This window comes from Zonotrichia albicollis, chromosome 1 (assembly GCF_047830755.1).
Source record: "Zonotrichia albicollis isolate bZonAlb1 chromosome 1, bZonAlb1.hap1, whole genome shotgun sequence".
In the NCBI taxonomy this organism is placed as follows: Eukaryota; Metazoa; Chordata; class Aves; order Passeriformes; family Passerellidae; genus Zonotrichia; species Zonotrichia albicollis.
The window spans coordinates 28,952,086-28,972,238 of NC_133819.1; the positions used below are offsets into that span (position 1 = coordinate 28,952,086).

At 38.0% G+C, this 20,153-nt stretch overlaps 1 protein-coding gene across 9 annotated transcripts in view; it reads right to left on the reverse strand.

The window, feature by feature from the left end:
- Positions 1–20,153, reverse strand: part of DGKB (diacylglycerol kinase beta) — a 389,837-nt gene that overhangs the window by 327,544 nt on the left and 42,140 nt on the right. For 5 of the 9 annotated variants that reach the window (XM_014273985.3, XM_005480833.4, XM_005480834.4 and 2 more), the window contains exon 1: positions 786–926. The exons of 2 other annotated variants lie outside the window; for them this stretch is intronic. The gene's annotated coding sequence lies outside the window, so the exon portion shown is untranslated. Of the gene's footprint in view, positions 1–785; positions 927–1,258; positions 1,381–1,424; positions 1,568–20,153 lie in introns of those variants that run through there. 2 more of the 9 variants (XM_005480832.4, XM_074536763.1) reach the window with 2 other exon arrangements.

Here is a 20,153-nt window from a genome sequence, read left to right on the forward strand (position 1 = left end):
CTCTGTCTCCTGCTACAATTACTGGTTTTCCCCATCCTGTTGCATTGCCTTTTTTATTTTATGATAGGGTTTTATAAGATTTCCATTTTTTTTCTAACCTTATAACAACCAGACAAAACTGCTTTTGAAAATTAATAAAGTTCTACTCAAATTTGTAGAAAAACAGTCAGACAATGAAGAACTGAGGACCCTACAATCTGCTTGTTTACCAGAAAAATAATACCTACGATATAGTAATCTGATGAGAAAACCTTTAATCCATCTCCAAAACAGGACGCTCACAATGAAAAATGTAATTACATTCACCTCTGATAAATAAAACTGTTCTTAAAAAAGAATCAGAACAACACTGGGCCACAAAACAAACAAACAAAAACCACCAAAACAAAACAAACCCAAAACACAACAATGAGCTCGTAACATCAACGCGTAAAGTTTAAGAAGAGCAGCCTTTAAAGCCTAAGTTTGTATCTGCATCTTTTGTTTCCTGCCCTCGCTGTGTTCGCATCTGCCCTGGATGCCTCAGCACTTCACCGCTGTGAACCCGGCTACCAGGGGGAGCATCAGGACACTGACTGAGGTTGAGCAAAGTGATATAGGTCGACCAGGCAAATTGGCAGTAACTAGAAACCAAAGCGACGCGCCGTGACAAATCCAACACACCGCGGTAAGCTGCAACTTTCAGCTGAGCCCCTCCGCTACGCCCAGACACGCAGCCGCGCATCGCGGCCCCCCCAGTTCCGCGGCTCCCGGCGCTCCGGCCGCCCAGCGACTCGCGAACTTACTGCAGTGCGATGCGGGCGGGAGGGAGCGCTCGGCCCCGGGATGCGAGAGAGCCCGGCGCCCTGGGCAGCGGCGGGACCGGCCATCCAGCCGGGCCACCGCCAGCCACGGCGGCGACACCGCCGCCCTCAGCCCCCCGCCCCGCCCCGCCGCCGGCTGCCGCAGCCCAGCGCGCCCGGCCCGGCCCCGCGGGGTCACCGCCGCCCTCGGCCCCGCTTCTCGCCGCCCTCCGCGGCACAGCGCGGAGCCGGCAGCCGCCCTCCCTCCTCTCGGGAACGGGCAGGCGCCTCCGGGCGGCGCGGTTTTAAGCGGCCGTGCGCCAGCACATCTCCCACCCCCTTCCCGGCCGGGCGGCAGGGGGAGGGGAGAAGCGACACACACACACACTCACACACATACACACACATACATACATACACACACACGCAGAGACACCCCCTCCGCAGCCCCTCCCGCCCCCGCGCAGCTGCCGTACCTGTTGTCCAGTGCCCGCATCCCCCGGGCGCCGCCCGCCGACTGCGCGCCCGCTCCGCGCCGGAGCAGCGGTGCGGCAAGACCCGCGCAGCGCTCCGCAAAGCTCCGCTCCCCTTTCTCAGCCCGCTGCCCCGCGCCGAGAGGCGCTAAGCCCGTGCAACACTTACCCAAAGTTTACAGGCTCTCCCCGCCGGTGGCGACCGCCCAGGGCTGCCGGTCGCCCTCCCCGCTGCGAGCTGGCGGGGCTGTGGCAGCGGGCACGGAGGGCCGAGTGCGGCCCGCCCGCTCCCACCTGCCCGGCCGGAGCTGCCGCGGGGAAAGGCGCCGGGAGAAGGCGGCGGCCGCGGAGCGGCTCCCACGCAGGTGCGCGGGCACTGCGCCGCCGGAGCCCGCGGCTCAGGGAGCCGGGAGAGACTGCGCCCTCCTGCCACAGCACCGTCCGGTCCTCGGCAGCGCCGTGCCCCGGCAAGGCCGGCCCTGTGCCCGGCCCGGCAGCCGCCTCAGCAGTAGCCCGCCGTGCCCGGCTCGCCAGGCGCCGTCCGGCCGAGGCACCTTGGCTCACCCCGCTCCGCGGAACGTTGCCTTCGGCCCCACTTTCCTCCCGCACCTGTATCGGAACATCTCTAAGGGTAGCAACAACCCAGCTAGGGCCTGTAAGAATTTGCAGATTTACTCAGAAAGAAAAAATGAGGGACCGGAATACCTATGGCATGGAAATTAATGTCTTTGTGCCGGTGCCTACCATTTAGCAAGACACAGAACCAGGGAGCTGATCAAACTTTCACTGACAGGTTCCCAGTGTGTTTAATGAGAGATTTCTGTGCACTACCAGCTTCTGTCTTCACCAAGTCTTGAGTGGTCACATAAGCCTCAGAACTTAAGCTGGGAACCTGATTCTATGTTTAATTATAATGACATTCATTTCTATTTCTATTCACTTTGTTGATATATGGCACTAAAAGACTAGCTTTGAAAGATGTTGTAGGCAATGTAGATGAAATTTAGTATGTTGCTAATAATTTTGTATAATAAATCCATTGAAGCTTCAAAATAAAAAATAATTACCAGCAAATTTTGGTTTCTTTTGTATATGTATCCATTGTTCCTTTCCAAAATGTTCATTTAAAGAGTTTGATTTTCATAAGACACAAGTTCTAGAAATTCTTGGAACCCTCTTTATTTTAGGAACCATGCAAAACCATGCAAAACCATGCCAGCCTAATCCTGTTTATAGAGAGGTATCTTAAAGCATTCCTTAATTCACCTAGTGCACTGAACATGGTTTCCTCAGCATAAATGGTACCAGCTCTCTATAAATTAGCTTCTCCACACCACCATTAAAGATATTTAAGTGTTTTGAATTAGCATATTTCCAAAACTCATTGACACTCCAACTTTTTGTTTAACAAGAGTTCAAAAATTTAGATGAGCATCCTGTGTATAAGTAAAATGTAACTTCATGTTATATAATGCCATAAGTACATATTTACACCATATACTCAGTTATACAAAGGCATTCATAACCAAAATTTCATTTTGATGTGGTTTTGATTGTCTTAAATGAACTCTGATTGTATTCTAAATAATCCGTTCAATTCTCTTCATATTCTCACAAAACTGAAAAAAGCAACAACTTTTTTGTAACTTTGGAAAAATATGTTCTCAGATGCATAGCATCATACCTATTAGGCTTTCAATTGGCATCCAGTAGTCAACCTTATAAATATCTTTCCAAATGCCAGCTTCAGTTGCACATGCCAAGTACTTGCCTTTAGTTCCTTGTGTCTAATCTATTGCTTTCCCTTTAAAACACTGATTTCAAGAGATTATTTTTCTCCCAGGGGAGGAATTCAGTCCCAGTATATTTGAGCCTCAAGTTTCTAAATATGGATCAAAACACTGAAATACAGTGAGTAGTTACTCAATTGTGATAAATCATTCCAGTGCAACACAAAATTTTTATAGGCCTTGCAATAAAATGTTACATCTCATGGTATGAGGCAGAGGACAGGTTTTGAATCATGATATTGCCTTAAAAATTGCTTTGAAGCACTCTCAGTTACACATGGTCATATAAAAAATAAAAATTGCTGCAAAAATGTGATCCTAATTTAAAATACATTTTCTTAAATTGTGCAGAATTTCCCTATATTCACTTAACTTAGGCTTTTACTGTTCTCTTCTACTGTGTATTAAAACAGGGTCCAACTTCATTTCCTATTGAAATGGCAAAGGTCCCACAAGTTCATTTGCAGTTTGGAATGACAACTCCATCGACCCTTGTAGCTTTAAAACTCCAAAGAAAAATTTGGAGGTCTTATGACACAGGAAGAAAACTTAACCCCTTCATTAAACATTTCATTTGTGCTAGGAAAGCAACAACCCTCACACAGGTGCAAGCCAACTCAGTACAGCTGAGCTGTGAAAGATCAATGTAAAAGATGTCAAACTGAAGGACCTAACATTAAGATTCTTTTTTCCACTTAGGAGATTGCCATCCATATGCCTACTTTTAGAAAAATTGTTGTATTATGTGCCATTTTGAGAACAGGTAGAGGATGGGGATAAATGGGTTATGGTTTGTGGCTAAGGGCTTCCTCAGCACAGAGCTCAGTGGCAGCCTTTGTGCATTAGCACATTTGCATAAGCATCTTTGTTCTGGTTTCAATACAAAGCTCCATCCTCCTGTTCCAGAAGCAGGAGGCTGCCCAAACTGTATGTGCTCCTGTCCTCCCCTCCTTTAATCAAGCTCCTACCATAAGCAGATTAAAATATGCGAAGTTTGTCTGTTAACAGCTCACTCCCTCACAGGAAAGAAAATAACAGATGTCTAGAAGCCACAGCCAGAATTTTAAATATTAAATTTATTATACTATATACATAGATCTGTGTTTGGATATTTAAATGAATTTTGTTGCTAAGCGTGACTTTAAGTTGCTCATTTAATAAAACTATGATGAACTTGGAGCCCTACATTTTTATATGATTCATGAAAGAATAAAGAACCTAACTCAAGAATCCTAACAGAAAAATTATTCTCGATTTCCAATATGTTTTATTTGCTTTTCATACACTGCAACAGTCATCTGCAGTTAGTAGTTTGGAAATAAACTGAGTTCAGGCTTATAAAGCTGACTTCAGGGGTGGCATTACTCTACATCGCAAGTGCAAACTATTGAAAAGTAGTCTGACTCCATGTAAAATCAGCTAAGGTAACAGCAAGCTATATATAAAGTATTTTTCTGAATATATGGTTTTAAGAAGTAAATGTAGTTCATCAAATTTCTTAAAGAAAAGATAAATCTTATCAAAATTTGATTCATCTACCTTTGAACATTTTTACACTATATGAAGAGTTTTGTGGAGTAAATGGAATTAAATGGAAAAAAACCCCTTTCTTCACAGTAATTCTATACTTCATGAGTTTTTATCAGAAAATGTCAGTGTAGAGTAGACTACATTGCTCCCTCCCAGAAACAGAAAATTCAGGCAAGCAATCAGTAGTAGGGATCCAAAGGAATCAAACCATTTCATCAGAAACAAGACCTTTCACAGATTATGCTGATATCACTTTACATTAATTATTGTAGTGATAACAATATACCATAGAATAGTACGTATAGTCCACTTGACCCATATACTTATTTACACAGTAATATACCTATACCTATTGACACAGTTGGAATGGGAAAAATTTTTGTGAAATACTCAAAATACCCAGATTTGGAGGTGTACTATCACTCATATTACTGATATTCTACATGTGTATATATATTCACATATATGTGTGTGTATAAAAGCTAGGGTAGCTGAAAGAAAATAAGCCACAGAGCATACATTTGTACTTGAGAAACTCAAGGACTGTTGAGAAACTAGAGGAAATTACATTAATCTGCTGAACTATTTTTCTGGGCTTGTTATCTAGTATACCAGATACTCTAACAGAACCTTTAGCTATTCTTTCATTAATTCAATTAAGATTTAAGACTGAAAGCATCTAAATTCAGACCTGGTGAATTAACGCTGGCATACAAGATTATTTGCTTGATCCAAGTGCCACAGATCAGTCAGTCTTACTTCTGCCCTGGGAGAATCCTAGGCTGACTCCTCTTGGAATACATTCTGAGTCATATGAAGGACAGCAGGATGCGTGGGAACAATCTACATGAATTTACTAAGGGTAAATCTAGCCTGATCAATTTGACTGTCCTCTGTGAACTGACTGAATATATGGATGAGAGAAAAATGGAAGTACCAGTGGATGGTACTTATCTTGGCTTTTGCAAGGCTTTCTAAGCTTATTCTCACAACAGTCTCCTGTCCAAGTTGGGACATAACAGACTGGATTGGTGGAAACTAGATACGTGTGCAACTGGTTGGATGGCTGGGCTAAGCCGATATTGCTTAATGGGCTGTACTCTATCTAAATGCCAATAGAAAGTGTCATTACCGAGGAATATATCTTTATATCTTTAAGGATAAAGGATATGTCCTTACATCTTTATCAGAGACCTGAAGGACACAGAGGAGTCCTCGTTCATAAAGTCTGCAGGTGAGAAGACTGATTAACCCCTGCCAAGGGTAGGACTGCCATCCAGAGGGACTGAGACATGCTGGAGGAAAGGTCTGACAGGAACCTTGTGTAATGCAAAGCCCTGCACTAGGGAAATAAAAACCCTCAGTGATGGGGCCTGGTTGGAGACCAACTCTTTTGAAAAAGCCCCAAGAGTTTTGTCAGACAGCAAGCTGAGCATGAGCCTTGAGTCCTGGCAGAGAAAAAAGCCAGTGCCATCCTGGGCAGTAACTAGGGGTGTTATTAGTCCCCTCCAACCAGTATTTTATAGATCACACCTTGAATAATGTGTCATGGGATAATTCTGGCTGAAAAGACTCTTAGGACATCTCAGGATGAAATGAGATCAGGCTAAGGGGCTGAATCCAAAAGATGGAGACATTATAACTTCTGTGGGCAATGTGATTAGTGCTGGAGGATCCTCATGGTGAAGTTGGTTTTTCATATATCAAGCCTGAACCTCTCATTTCCACTTATGCCCATTACCTCATGTCTTCCCCCCATGCCTAACTCTGAAGAGCACATCCCTGCCTTCTTGTTAAATGCCTCATTCATTTAATTCCATGGGCTACTGTTAAGTGTCCCCAAATCTAGGCTGGACAACCCTAGTGGTTATACACATTGACATATAGGTGTAGCAGTGCTCAAGTTTCTAATGGGTTTGTCTGAGCTCTGGTTTCATAATATTATCTCTAGTGCATTAAAGGAAGAAATGACAAGTACAAAAGAAGTAAGGACAAAGGCAGTATAGCAGAGAACCTTTCAGTGAGTTGAAACCTTTTTTTCCCTCACAACTTATTCTCATCTTTACCTTCCATGTACAGTTGGGATTTTTTCCCTCTGTTGTTCCTACTTCAAAGAGGGACCAAAGGCCAAACCTTAGGTCAGTGGGAGCATTTTCAGAGATATAATGGGGCAATGGGTTGACAAGCTTCTAAAATCCACATGAAAGATACTGTTTAACTGGATGCAGGAATGAGCCCTTAGCCATACTGAATGAGAGATGTTTAGTCAGTCTGACAAGATATTATTTAGTTAAAGATTACTTGAGATGCAGATGTCTAACACCTCACTCATTCTGAAACACTAAAATATAAAGACTACTGAGCTCTATACGAATATAGTACCTAACCAAGGCAGGAAGTATGGGGCAAAATGTGCTTACTGTCTGCTTCTGGATGTAGCATTAGAAGAGTAATATGCATATAATTTTCACTACATTTCATTCTATATATATGCAGGATATAAAAAAGAAGCATATGGCTAGCAGACATCAAAAAAGATATATTTATTTATATATCACAAATATGCATTTAATTTTAAATTATGGTTTTAAGATTAATTACCATATGTATGTTTACTGAACTGTCTTAACTGTGTGAAAAGATAGAACATGTCCTTAAACATTTGTTGAATTTTAACACATATGGTAGAATCCCTATTTAATACTCAATGACCAATGTCATTGTTACAGGAAGGCTTTTTGTTATAGTTTAAACTTAGTTCAAGAACAATTGAGGCATAATATATTCCCTGTAATTGTTCAAAGAACTGATGGACAGAATTATTAAACTTTAGTTCATTCACAGTAATCATCTAGTGCAGAGGTCATTCCTGTCAGTAAAATACAAAATTAAAGATATTGAGGGACTCCTGAGCCTAGAGTCTTTCTTCCTCTGTTTTATAAAATTCCTCTAGATTTTGCTTTGCTCACATTGGTTAAGTTAAATATCATGCTTGCACATGTACTTCGCACAGATGGATTGATGGAAGGCCGAAAGTGGGATGTCATGTCTTTAAAAATAAATATGTAGAAGAATTTATAATAATCATCTCCCTGCATCATTTCTGATGAGAAAGACAGAAGTTAGCATAGCTACTGTTACCTAGATTCATGAATTGACACAGGTAACATAGAATGTATGTCTGCCACAGAGGCAGTATAGAACTTCTGTGGATTATAGTTAAATAAGTATCAGTACAGACATAGCTGACTAAAGAACTAATGAATCGGTAATGAAGAGAAAAATGGGTTTAATTCAATCGAGAAACTTCCATGAAAATGAAAAGCATTTAGTGTAAACCAGAAAAGAAAATGGCAACACTTTCCTGGTTGATGCAGCATAAAGAAAGAGCAGAAAGGAAAAGGAACATATATCAAACTAATGGTATTTCAATTTTCCTCAGCTTGAAAAAGCAGCCTATAAAAATTCAGCATCAGAAAAAGAACAAGAATTATAATAAATTATTTTAAAGTAGGGTTGAAATTAAAAAGTGCACATGTGCCTGTCATTCACAATATTTGAGTATAACTTGTCATAAAACCAGCAAGTGAACTAAAAGAATTCAAAATTTGCATTTCTAACTAGTTAGACCTAACTAATTAGCTCTACTTCATTTGCATTTTCATTACATGTGTTTAGAAGAAAAAATTGTTTGGAAAAACAACAGATAGGAAATATACTATGTTAGTAAACTAGAGTTATATATCAAACTATATTAGCATGAGTGTACCTAACTGGTGAGAACAATTAACAACACAATCAGCATCAAGACTTAGGGTTTGGGTAATATTATTCTACATATTCAAGAGTTATTATGGCTGAAAATTAACAGAACTTAAAAGCTGAAATAAATTAGAAATAGTTAAGAAGAATTATCTCTAAAAGGAAATTGAAAAAAAAATTAGTAAGAGATGATAGAACTAATTACATTTAATTACTTTTAAAGAAGGGTTTTCCAGAGGGCTGATGGAATGAATTTGGAAAAGTATTTCCAAAAATGGCTTGTATCAGTGAAATTTAAGTAAGAAAAGCAGAAAAGGTGGGCTGAACAAGGGAAAAAAATAGGAGTACTTTTTCTTCAAGTTGGTAACAAGGAAGCCACCAGCATTCTTCAAAAAAAAAAAACTCTTGTTGGATTCAAGGCAATCAGAAAAGAGGAGAAAACAATAGTGGCAAGTAGGACTACTTAGCACATACTCTACACATAGGCCTCTAATCTCAGATTCTTATATAGTTTGTGGTGGAATGTAGGATTTTCCTTTCCATCATCTGAGTTTTGTTTTGCTGAAATGTCAGGGATCTATTTAAGTCAGTTGAACAACATGTTTTATAACAATGTAATAAAGGATATTTTGTTACATCTAAAATAAGTAGACCCCTAAAGAATTTTACTTTAATATACTTGAGGCTGCTATCTTTGCTCACTGATATATTTTAAAGTATTTAAATGTAATACGCAAATCAATGTTACAGATACTTCAAGTAACTTGGTTTTATATACATGTTTTGTTAAAGTTACTTTTTTCTACCATTAAAATGGTCATGTCATTTAGTATTTTGAACAGGTATGTAACAAAAACTTATTTCACTCACTTTTCTGAAACAGATTCACATATGGCTTCCAGGGAATATTTTAGAAATTTATCAATGTGTTTTTGCCTTTGTATTTTGTTTTGCAAGATGTTAAAATCTAAGTTCTCTTCTAGTTGTACTGTCACAGAGATCAACATAGATTATTCTAGATTTACTCCATGTAAATAGGATGAAAACAAGGGAACTGGTTTTTGAGAGCAGCAGGATCCTGTGAGCAGAACAGTCAGTGGTTAGTAGACAGCCTAGATAATTTTGCTGTCTGCTCTGGTTCCTCAACTGGTCCATTATTTGATGTTGACATCCAAGATCTACACTTGTAAAATCAGCACTGTGATTTAAGACTGCATTTTTAAAATCTTCCTTTAACATTACAAACCTCGTGTTCAGTCAGAAAGAAAAACAATCCCCATGTAACTAAATTTCTACTTTCAAAGATGTCCACAAATTTCTTATTTTTGTTGATACTTCATAGATCAATGCCTAGGCCACCAGTGGGCCATTTTCTTTCATATCCCCTTCAGGAGACTAAATATAATACACATTTCAATCATTCCCACTGTAAATACTCAATCAAAGTCTATACAAACCACAGGGAAATTGATTTTTCACTCAGAAATAATGCCAGAAGTCAAAGAGGTAATGTTTCGAAAACTTAGCAGAATCTCAGAATGGTTGAGGTTGGAAGGGAGCTCTGGAGGTCATCTGGTTGTACCCTCCTGCCTCAGTCAGCAACACCACGAGCAGATTGCCCAGGGTTGCCCACTGGTTAGGTACATGACCTGAGTGGCCTAGCTCAGATTTCTCTTCCTGAAGCCTCACCAATCTGCAAATCTTCCTTCACAGGAAGATAATTCATCATCCTCACTACCTGTGAATGCCAACCAATACAGAAAAGGTGGCTCAGACAAAGCACGAGAACGGTACAGTACTGATACTCCTACTGAGGGCCAAGAACTGGATTCCACCTTCTGCTTCTTCTGGATTCCAGGATGCTTTTCCACCTAGGGGGTCTATAAAGCCATGTGATGAACTGAATTTTGATACAATAAAATTTCTTTAAATCAACAGAAGTGACAGAGACAGATTCCACCAAAACCAGATTGAATGTTAAAATTCTATCAGACTGGGGAGAGGACTTTGAACCCCTTCAGAAAATGTTTGAAACAACTTCTATTTTTTATCTTGTCACTTTCTTATCCTCCTGACAAATTTTAAAAAAGAATTGATGACACTTTAAAGATGATATGAGTACCTGTTGGAGATGCCCTGAAATGTCTATTAGATCAATGACTATGCTTTGAATTTGCTTTTGACACTAGTTCAGCTTTTCCATAAATTACCATGATATCCAAAATGGCTCTAGTCTTCATGGTTGAGACATGTGAATATGTGCAACACCAGTTTCTAAGCTTTAAAGAATAAGCGGCATATTGAATTTAGCATTAAACATCAAGATGCAAGAACCACGTATGTGGAACTTGATATTAAGTGTTTGCCTAGATAATCTAATCAGTCATTTATACTATTCTACAGCAAGTTTTTTAACCACTTATATATGTTTTACTTCTCTAGACTGAAATTATCTGGAGCAAGGAGTTTCTCTGATGTGAATATTTATGCAGTGCCAGAACAATGGAGTAGCAAATTTGGTTTGATCTCTAACATAAAATGAGTCCATGGAACTGTCGATATTCACCTGGCTTATATGAACTACAGCATTATAACTGTGTGGCATAGGAAATGTTTGCTTCTATAACCTAAATGAAACCAAAATCAGGAAACCAAATAATAAATACAATGCATCCATTTGCTACTTCCTTAAACTTCTTAGGTTAATTTTTTTGCACTCAGATTTTGAGTATACCAACTAATTTAATGCTTCTTCTGTTTCCTTTAATTGCTTTAAGAGTTTTTATAATATTTTAGTTTCAATTACTTTGCAATGCTGAGTCTGTTTCAATGTATAACAAACACTTTGATTAGCCCTTATTTTCAAAACTGTCTTGAATGGAATTACTTCTGTCTGTCTGCTATTATGAATAAACATGTACAGCCCCTTTCAGAACAAAACCCAATCCTGATGCTGAAAATTGTACTAATTTCTATCACTTATATATTCAGGCTTATTATCTGGAAGCTATCTCCTTGATATTGTGCATTTGCATATGCATGAATAGTCATCCACCTGCATACAGTTATTCTTGGTGCAGTGTTTTAGCACTTGTGAGTTGGAATTTCAGACATTATGCACCACTTCTACTCTTTATTGATTGATCCCTGATTCTTCTGTAGGAGGCTCCACCTGACACAGATACTGAGGGAAGTAGGACTGGTGGAGGGGAAAGGGAAAAATCATCTTGTTCAACAATTCCAAATAGTGCTGCAACCATCAGAATTGCTATGATGTATGGAGTTCTGGAGGAAGATATACAGGGACTTCTCCAGCTCCAGCTCCTTACTACACTCACAAAATAGACACACATCTTGCAATTGTCAAAGTTCAACAATCTCCTGTTTTATTGTATTTGGTTTGGTTTTTAATTCTGTGATGGCCATCATAAAGCTAAAACTCAATTTACTTTTTGAGATGACTCTAAATTCAGGTCTTACCCAAATGGTACTCTGCTTTTAAAACAACTTTCAGCTTTTAACAAAGATGATGGAATATTTAATGCAAAGCTGATTTTACTGCTAGAAAACTAAGACATATTTCAGGCTGAGAAAGCTGGGACCATTCAGCCTGAAGAAGAGAAGGTTGCATGGATATACTTCCTGTCAACTTTCCAGAATCCTTATGGAGCCTACAGGGAAGATACAGAGGGACTTCTAGTCACGAACTGTACTGATGGAACAAGGAGAAAGGGGTAAAAATTGAAAGAGGGGAAATTTAGATTAGATCCTAGGAAGAAATTTGTTAATGTGAGGGTGATGAGGCACTGGAATGGGTTGCCCAGAAAGGTATGGGTGTCCCAGCCCTGGCCATGTTCATGGCCAGGCTGGATGGTGCTTTGAGCAACCTGGCCTTGTGAGAAGTGTCCCTGCCTAAAGCAGAGGGCCTTGGAACTAGAAAATCTTTAAAGTCTCTTCCAATCCCTTTCCTTTCTATAATTTTATGATACAACAACATTTTAAATAATCCTCACTGGATTTTAGTAGAAAAGCTTAAAATATCTTGTGCAGTTACAAATGCATCCACGCTCCTTCATAATATTATCCTAGGATAGGGAGAAATCTCTGGGATGACAAATTCTTGTAAACTTTATGACAGCCAGTGGCCAAGCAGATAAGAGACAGTTAGTTTAGCAATTTGGCAGGGAAAAAGGTTTCAGCATAAGTGAAGCAGTTACTTATTCTGCCTGGTCTGTCAGCTGACTCACATGCACACAGTGGGAAGCAGGGACAATTTGGGTCACTTCTACAAAAGAATAAGGATTGCAATTTACAAAGAGCCAGTGCAAGGTCTCTTTGAGACTGAAAGCACTAAGAAAGATAATACTTGGCATGAAGGACTTGAAAAGAGACAGGAGAGAAGCATTTGAGAAGAATACAGCTTATGCTGCACACTCTGTCCCTGTAAGGATCCAGTATGGTATTATACAGCTACAGTACAGCTCCTTCCAGAGACTCAGATCTTCGCAGGTTTTTCAAGATACCACTAAGGACTTGAGACAAAGTTGGCCATGCAATGACACATTTCCATTTTAAATAGAAATGTTTTCAGCAAAACAATTTTAGTATGCAGATACAGCCACTAAATGCTCAAAGTTACTTCTTAAATAACTGAGCTACTTCCTCAGAGTGAGGGATCAGAGTCTATTCCCAGAATGGCCAAATTTGCAAATTATATCAGAAGCAAAAGTACACAAGAGCTGCTTCTCTCCTTTCTAAGGAAAAAAGTGCCCTGAATTTAGGACAAAATGCTGAGCTTTAACTAGACTGAAAACCACAGCAAATGAAAATACCTCAATTACAGTTTTAAAATCCTTCACTTCATGTTATTTTAAATTTTTAATTAGATGTCACAAATGTAGTCAATTAGAAGTTATTAAATTACACCATTAAGGGAGGAATTAGTCCATATTAGTGAATATTCATGAAAAGGGTGAGATTTTATTTTTCCAACATTAGAGGCTACAGATGGGATCTTAGATATATGAAAACTAAGAGATCTTTTGTTAGTTACTATTATATAAATGTACCTTATCCTTGTTTTAAGAAAAAAAAATAAACCAATGAACTATATGCAAAGAGTAGAAAGACAACCTTAAATAAAGAGGTCAGAGAAAAACTGATGGATGCATACAGGTAAAATAATAGATCACAGAATGGCTTGGGTTGGAAGGGACCTTAAAAATCAACCGTTTCCAACCCTCTGCCATGGGCAGGGGCATCTTCCACAAGACTAGGTTGCTCAAAGCCCAATCCAGCCTGACCTTGGACACTTTCAAATACTAACTCATACTAACTTGCAATATTTGAAAGAAATTAAATAATGACAAAGAGAAAAGAGAAAATTGTTCTGGAAACGCAACAGAAATAGAAAGTTTGTTTAATGAGCTATAAATTAAATTGAGTATGTATGTACTATGGAAGATAAGAACAAAGAGAAATTCCCTACATTATAATGCTCTAAGTCTGTAATCATTTTTCCTACTAATCACATCTCAGCTAGGAAAAAATATTTACAATGTCTTAGATATTTTTTTCCAATATCTGTAAGGCCCATAGAGAAGTTTTGCTATTTTTGTAATATTTGGCATTAAATACAGCAAAACAACTAAAAAAGTGATGATACACAGTCTTCAGGAAGCAGACAGCAAGGCTTTTGTGATCCTGAGATAAAGAGTGCTGAAAAGTAAGCTATAGTAACTTGTCAAAGTCGTAGATACTACATCTGCATAAAATTGATGCATCTGAAGAAGTGTTTAATATTAATTCCTAAGAAAAATGTATTTGAGAAACACCTTCTTACTAAAAGGCATTCAGAATAATTGTCAAGCCTAGTAAAGAGTAAATGATGCTACAGTTAGAAATCTTCCAATTTTCCCAGCTGAACTGACTAAATAAATTCAAGAAAGTTGCATAATTCACAAAAAAAGAACAAAATCTTTAGCACTCACTACAAAATCCCTTGCAAAGATGCAACACTTTGGTTTGCTGATGCCCTAGTACTGCATTACTTTTTAATGGCACAATGAGCTGTCAATTGAGATTAAGTTCCTTGAAAAGGTCTTTTCATTGAATTAAGCTTCTTAATAAAAGTAATTGCTTTTCTAATTCCCCACTGGGCTACTGGAGCATAATCCAGTACCTACTATATAGAAAGTAGAGTCTCAATCACTTCAATTGATATTTGGACTGGAACCATAACATCAAAACCAAAGCTATGGCCTTGGCAAAATAATATATAAGCAAGAATGGGACTGAATATGTTGCAAAAAATAAGGAGATATGCTTAATAATTTTAATGTAGAAAAAAATTCAATGCTTACTTATATTTAGGCTTCCTTTAATTGATGTATTTTCAAAAGCAAAGAAAACACAGGAGTAGAAAGAGCAGCAGCTTTCCCTTGCAATAGATAGATCAGATAGCTACGGGAAATTGTATTCTACCAACCCAGCTTAAAGGAAAGCATATGAAAGGTAGTTTAATGAATAGTTTTACTGAAATGTTGAGATTTTTGTTCATGTAATCACCATCCCTTTCTGAAATTTACACTTTGTAAAAGAGATGATGTCTTGGCAAAGACTACCCTGAATTGATCCAGATTTTATGGATCTATCTCCACTTGCAAATTTGGTGATGTGTAATTAAAAAAAATGGGGTTCTGTTGGTTTTTGTTGTTTTTTGTGGGTTTTTAAATTTGTTTTATGGAAATAGCATGTGGAACTACTTGGTCTGCACAGCAGACACCCAAATGATTTCTGTTGAGAAAACATATCCTTGGAAAAGCACAATGTACAGTGATTCATGCTGCACAGCTATGGAATATTTGTTTCTTTTCCCAAATAGTCCAAGCTGATCAAAGGAATGTAGATATTGAGATCCTGTGCAACAATCAGCTACTGCATTAAAATGAAAAATAAATATATTGCAAAACAAATGAAACCTTTCAGGGTGCTTCTTTAACTAAACTCGTTATTAGTTTTTATTAACAATCACAAAGATTTTGTTACCTAAAACCCACAATATTTCAGTGAGAATCAAGAGAGCCTTTCTCTTCCTAGTCCTGATGCTGACTAGCAGGATAACTCTGAGATTCCTCTTTAACTTGAGTCTGCTTTTCCACTCATTTCTCTTGTCTAAATGTGAAGAAAGCAGAACTGCTTTTTGTATAGGACCTAGTATAGCTGCAGTACGATTCCCTATAGGCTGTCCCTCTGACATTTTAGTGAGACAATGGAGATATATTTTGGAAATAGCAGTTAAAAAACTAAAAATCAGTCTTTTGGATGTGTACACCTCCACAGAAGCCAGAGAGATTGGTCTCTAAGTTTTTTCTGGCTTTCTCTTTACAAATGCAGAAATACTGAAAACAGTGAGTATGAAATTAAACACTCAATTAGATTTCCATCTATACCTATTAACTAAATCTCCATTAGAATATAGTGACATTTCTTTCCACAGAGCAATTACAAAAAGTTAATTGAACAAACTGGTCAAAAAAAAAACAGTAGGATTTTTGTCTATTTACAATTTGTTTCATTTTTTAAATTTTATTTTTTAGCAGGCTGCCTTAAATATTTCTATTTTGCCCCAATTTTTATAATTAGAAACCATATCTGTTTCAGTACAGCGCATAAGTAATGAGTAGATTTTCTGCATTAAGCTGATCACCTCTCAGAACTGAGGACAGAGAAAAAGTGAAGCATACTTAAACAGAGTAACAGACCCTTTCTTCCTTAGATTGTGTAAAGAGTGCTCTCTTTAATTGTTCTATCTGTTACTAAGTTTTTAGTTGTAAACAACACAGAAGAATATTAAGCACAATGCAGAAGTTTAACTAGAGACTTCTAATGAAAGATTTTCAGTGGGCTGGCTGTGAGGCTACTCAGAATTCAAGCAATAAAATTGCTTTGGAGAAGTGAACATAAAGTTACCTGTATTGTATATTAGATGATAACATCACAGGATATTCCATAACCAGCTTCACTTTTTTATCCCATGATACCTGTGTCAAAATAATTTTTATCTCACAAAATCAACCCTCAACCCTGAAAAAACAAATTAAAATCCACCTTTCTTGTTCAATAATTAAAAATAAAAAAGAGTTTGTAGCTATGGGAAACAACATCCTTAATTAAAAAGTAATTTCAGACATTGATTTTAAATATGATTGTTATATATAAATTGTCTGTTAAGCCAGATGGTTCATACATCAGAAGGGCTGCACATGGTATGAGCAGAAACAGGCAAGCACCTGTGAGACACAAAGTTCTCCTACTGAGCTATATGTACAGCCTGATCTTAAAGAAACACGTCCTGCATTGCTAGCAGTTAACATTCTTCTGAATACCAGTCATTATAGCTTTTTATTATTTTTAATATATTTCTAAACAGGGAGATACTTATTGAAGGACACTTTTAGCAGTCTTTTATGGATTTGATTCCATTTCTGTATATTTTCACTGGAGCTTGACTGACAATAAATATTTTGCATTTTACATATATACAAAGAGATCCAATTAGACTGCTGTAATCTGTAAAGTTACATTACTTAGAAGCATTAAGATGATTGTGCAGTGTTCAAGAACTACCTCCTGTTCAAAACATACCCATTTACTCCTAAAACTCTGAGCAGATGCTTTTCCTTTTTTAAAGTGTACAGTTCATCCCCCAAAAATTAAATAAAATACAGAACATCACCATTGCATGTCAAATTAAGAGAAAGTTCATGAACACACAATAGTATTATTCTGTCAAAATAATTTATAGATAGAATTATTGCAAAAAGACCCCTTTAAAAAAATCAGTAACTAAAGCAGAACTAAAAATATAATTAATTTTATAAGAAATATTTCTCCAAATATATATAGTCTTTAAAGATCATTTAAAAGTTAAAATGCATCATCAGCCCAATGGACCAAAAATTAGTGAAAAAAACCCTCCTTCTTTCTAATAATAATTTATCTCAAATTCTTGGATATACACAGTAATTTCTGGATCTGGCACTGAAGCTGAAAAACAAGTTTGCTCACCCCCCACAATATCATAGAAAGTGGGTTTAGAAACCCACAACAAGCTTATAATAGAAACCCTAAGGGTTCTTTAAGTAAGTGTTAGCTCACAGTTTAAGATGACTGGTTGTCCTTTGCTAGCAATGAAAATACAACCAATGCAGTTTATAGGACCTAGAGATGCTCAGCAGCCCTAGTGCAAGTGTCCATGTGGAACTGAGCTGCCAGGGCTGTTATCTGTCTAGGCTGCACCAAACAGATCCTTATCAGCTGCACAGGGTGTGCATTTTTTCCTTGTAGAGACCCACACATGGGCATTTCAATTCCAGTGTCACAATCTTCCAGCTGAATTTTGCTGCTGTCACTGAGCGCCTCTTTAAAGTAGTGCTTAAGATAGTGGAAAAAGAGGATTTCTGTCTTTTTCCTATTTTAAAGGACTGTTTGGCTTGAATTTTTAAAATAATATTCAGAGTTCACTTAATTAAAATAGAGTATGCAGCCTTGACCTCCCTGTAATCAACTCTTCTTTTTTGCAAATCAGTAGCAGTTCCTTTTAAATCAATGGGGCTGTTCTGTCTCCGTGGAAACACTGCTAAATTTCCAGCTTAAAAACCTGTATGGTACTTTTGCCAGACCAGCTCTGACAAACAAGATGTGTTTTTTAGATGCCATGGCTACACAGTTCTCTGCATTTCTCTGACCTGAGAGATCTCAGTTGGGATCTGAAGCTTTGGTGTCTCATGGAGTTGGTATTTCAGATCCACATTTTTCTTCACCCAAGCAGTCCAGTCAGACTTCAGAACAGCTATTGAGGCCAATACCTTTGGGACAGGCAACAGGGCCCTTGTAGGATCGTTTCTGATCTCCTCTGCTCTTAGGTGAACCCCAGGAGCTGCTGGTGTGATGAGTCACAGTCAGATGGGACAAGCTTGGAGTGCCTATGGCATGGGCTGAACCATGCAACTCTCATAAGGCCATGAGAAATACTCACTGCATTGTTTCACAGATGCTATGAAGAATTTTCCAGAAGATAAATATTTTGAGTTGGCAGAAAATGTACCCTTTAGAGCCTTGTCAGGAGCTGGCTCCTACACAGCAGTATAGAGAAAACAGCTTGCCTCCTCCTGGAGCAGCATCATTTATGGAATAAATTGGTACAAATTTATTATGTTAAAAAGAGAAAATAAAAAGAAAGTATATTCCCATAAAATTTAAATTAAAAATAAAGTCTTATGAAGAGAATTATCAATTTCATTAGTTTATTAAGTATTTGATTCACCATGTGTTCTGATTTAACATGGCTATTTGAACAAGAGCACTGAGCAGCAAGGATACTACCAGGGGCCACTGTTTGTTCCAAAACCTGTGGCTCTGCATATCTTCTATTCATTTAAAAATGTGGATCAGGAGAAGAACAGAACAATTTGATTACATGACAAGATTGAGCTGGCAGCAAAAAGTTCCAGAACCTGTCCTTTTGGAAGTATAACACTGAGTAGCAGTAAAGCAACTGTTACCTTATTAAAAAATCCCACTTTTACTAATATTGTGATTCCATTGAAATCAAGGTGTCTGCATCATTGAATGACAGTGTTTTCATCAACCAAGTCATTTTTCTTTTTAGGTCTGCATTTTTGGGAGCAGTTAGAAGAAAGAAAATAAATCAGCCTTGCATTATCATAACCAAGATTGATGGAGGTAGTACTCTAGGCTGACTATAGAAAAGACAGAAATGTGTAAAGCACAGCAAACTGAACTTCTGTGAAGTTACAGTAAACCAAACCAGTTGGTAGAGTGGAAGAGGGTAGAAGTGAAAACATGCAGTAGAAAAGTCAGAAATGATATTTTCCCTAATGCTATCCCATGTATCTCTTGATATTCCTGCTAAACTCTGTCTTTGCAAATCAGTAAACTCTGTACTTGCAAATAAATTTGGTAGGAACATTATTCATGTATGCTTGGTGTCTGAACACATATTGTACCCCAAGGAATGGCACACAATTTCTGTTATTCTACCAATAACACTTTTGTAGCATACACAGCTGAAAATGGCTTTGTCTACATCTTCAATAGTGTGTACTACCTCAAATCAGCAGTTTTCCATTCAAGCTTTAATCAAAACAATACTGAGCTTTCACATGGGGCAGTAGATAAGCCTTTTGCTAGAAGCTGGCTCAGAATCTCTCCGTTCATTCAAATGTTTCTGGAAAGTTCATTTTAACTAAATGTACACATTTTTGCTGCCCAGTGAGAAAGTTTATTCTCTGAAGGGAGAGACTTGCTGCAAGAGTGCAAAGCTTTGTTTAAATAGCTAACTGAAGCAGAAAAAAAACATGGCAACATCAGAAAGAAGTTATATTTCTGTTGAGGTAAGTCTAAGTTACTGATGTTACTAAAACTTATTTCCTAATGATTCACATATCATTTATTTCTTTCCACTTTAGACTTCTTTGGTCAAGAGACTTCAAATGCACCCAGCTGAACTAAAGACCAGTTTTTGTTAACATAGATACTATTAAATGTTATTCTTATAATGACAATCTGCAAATCTTCGTCATTTTACATGATATTAGTAAACATTTAACAGGGGTTTTTTTTTCAAAATGTTTCAAGCTGTCAGTGGAATGGAAAATTATTTGACTTCCATGCACAATATGAATAACTTTGGCAAAAAAAAATAAAAATACATACTCTTGGTATCAGCATTGCCATTATAAAACACCATGTAGAGCAGTTTTAGGATTGTATTATTGATAGTATGTAAGAAC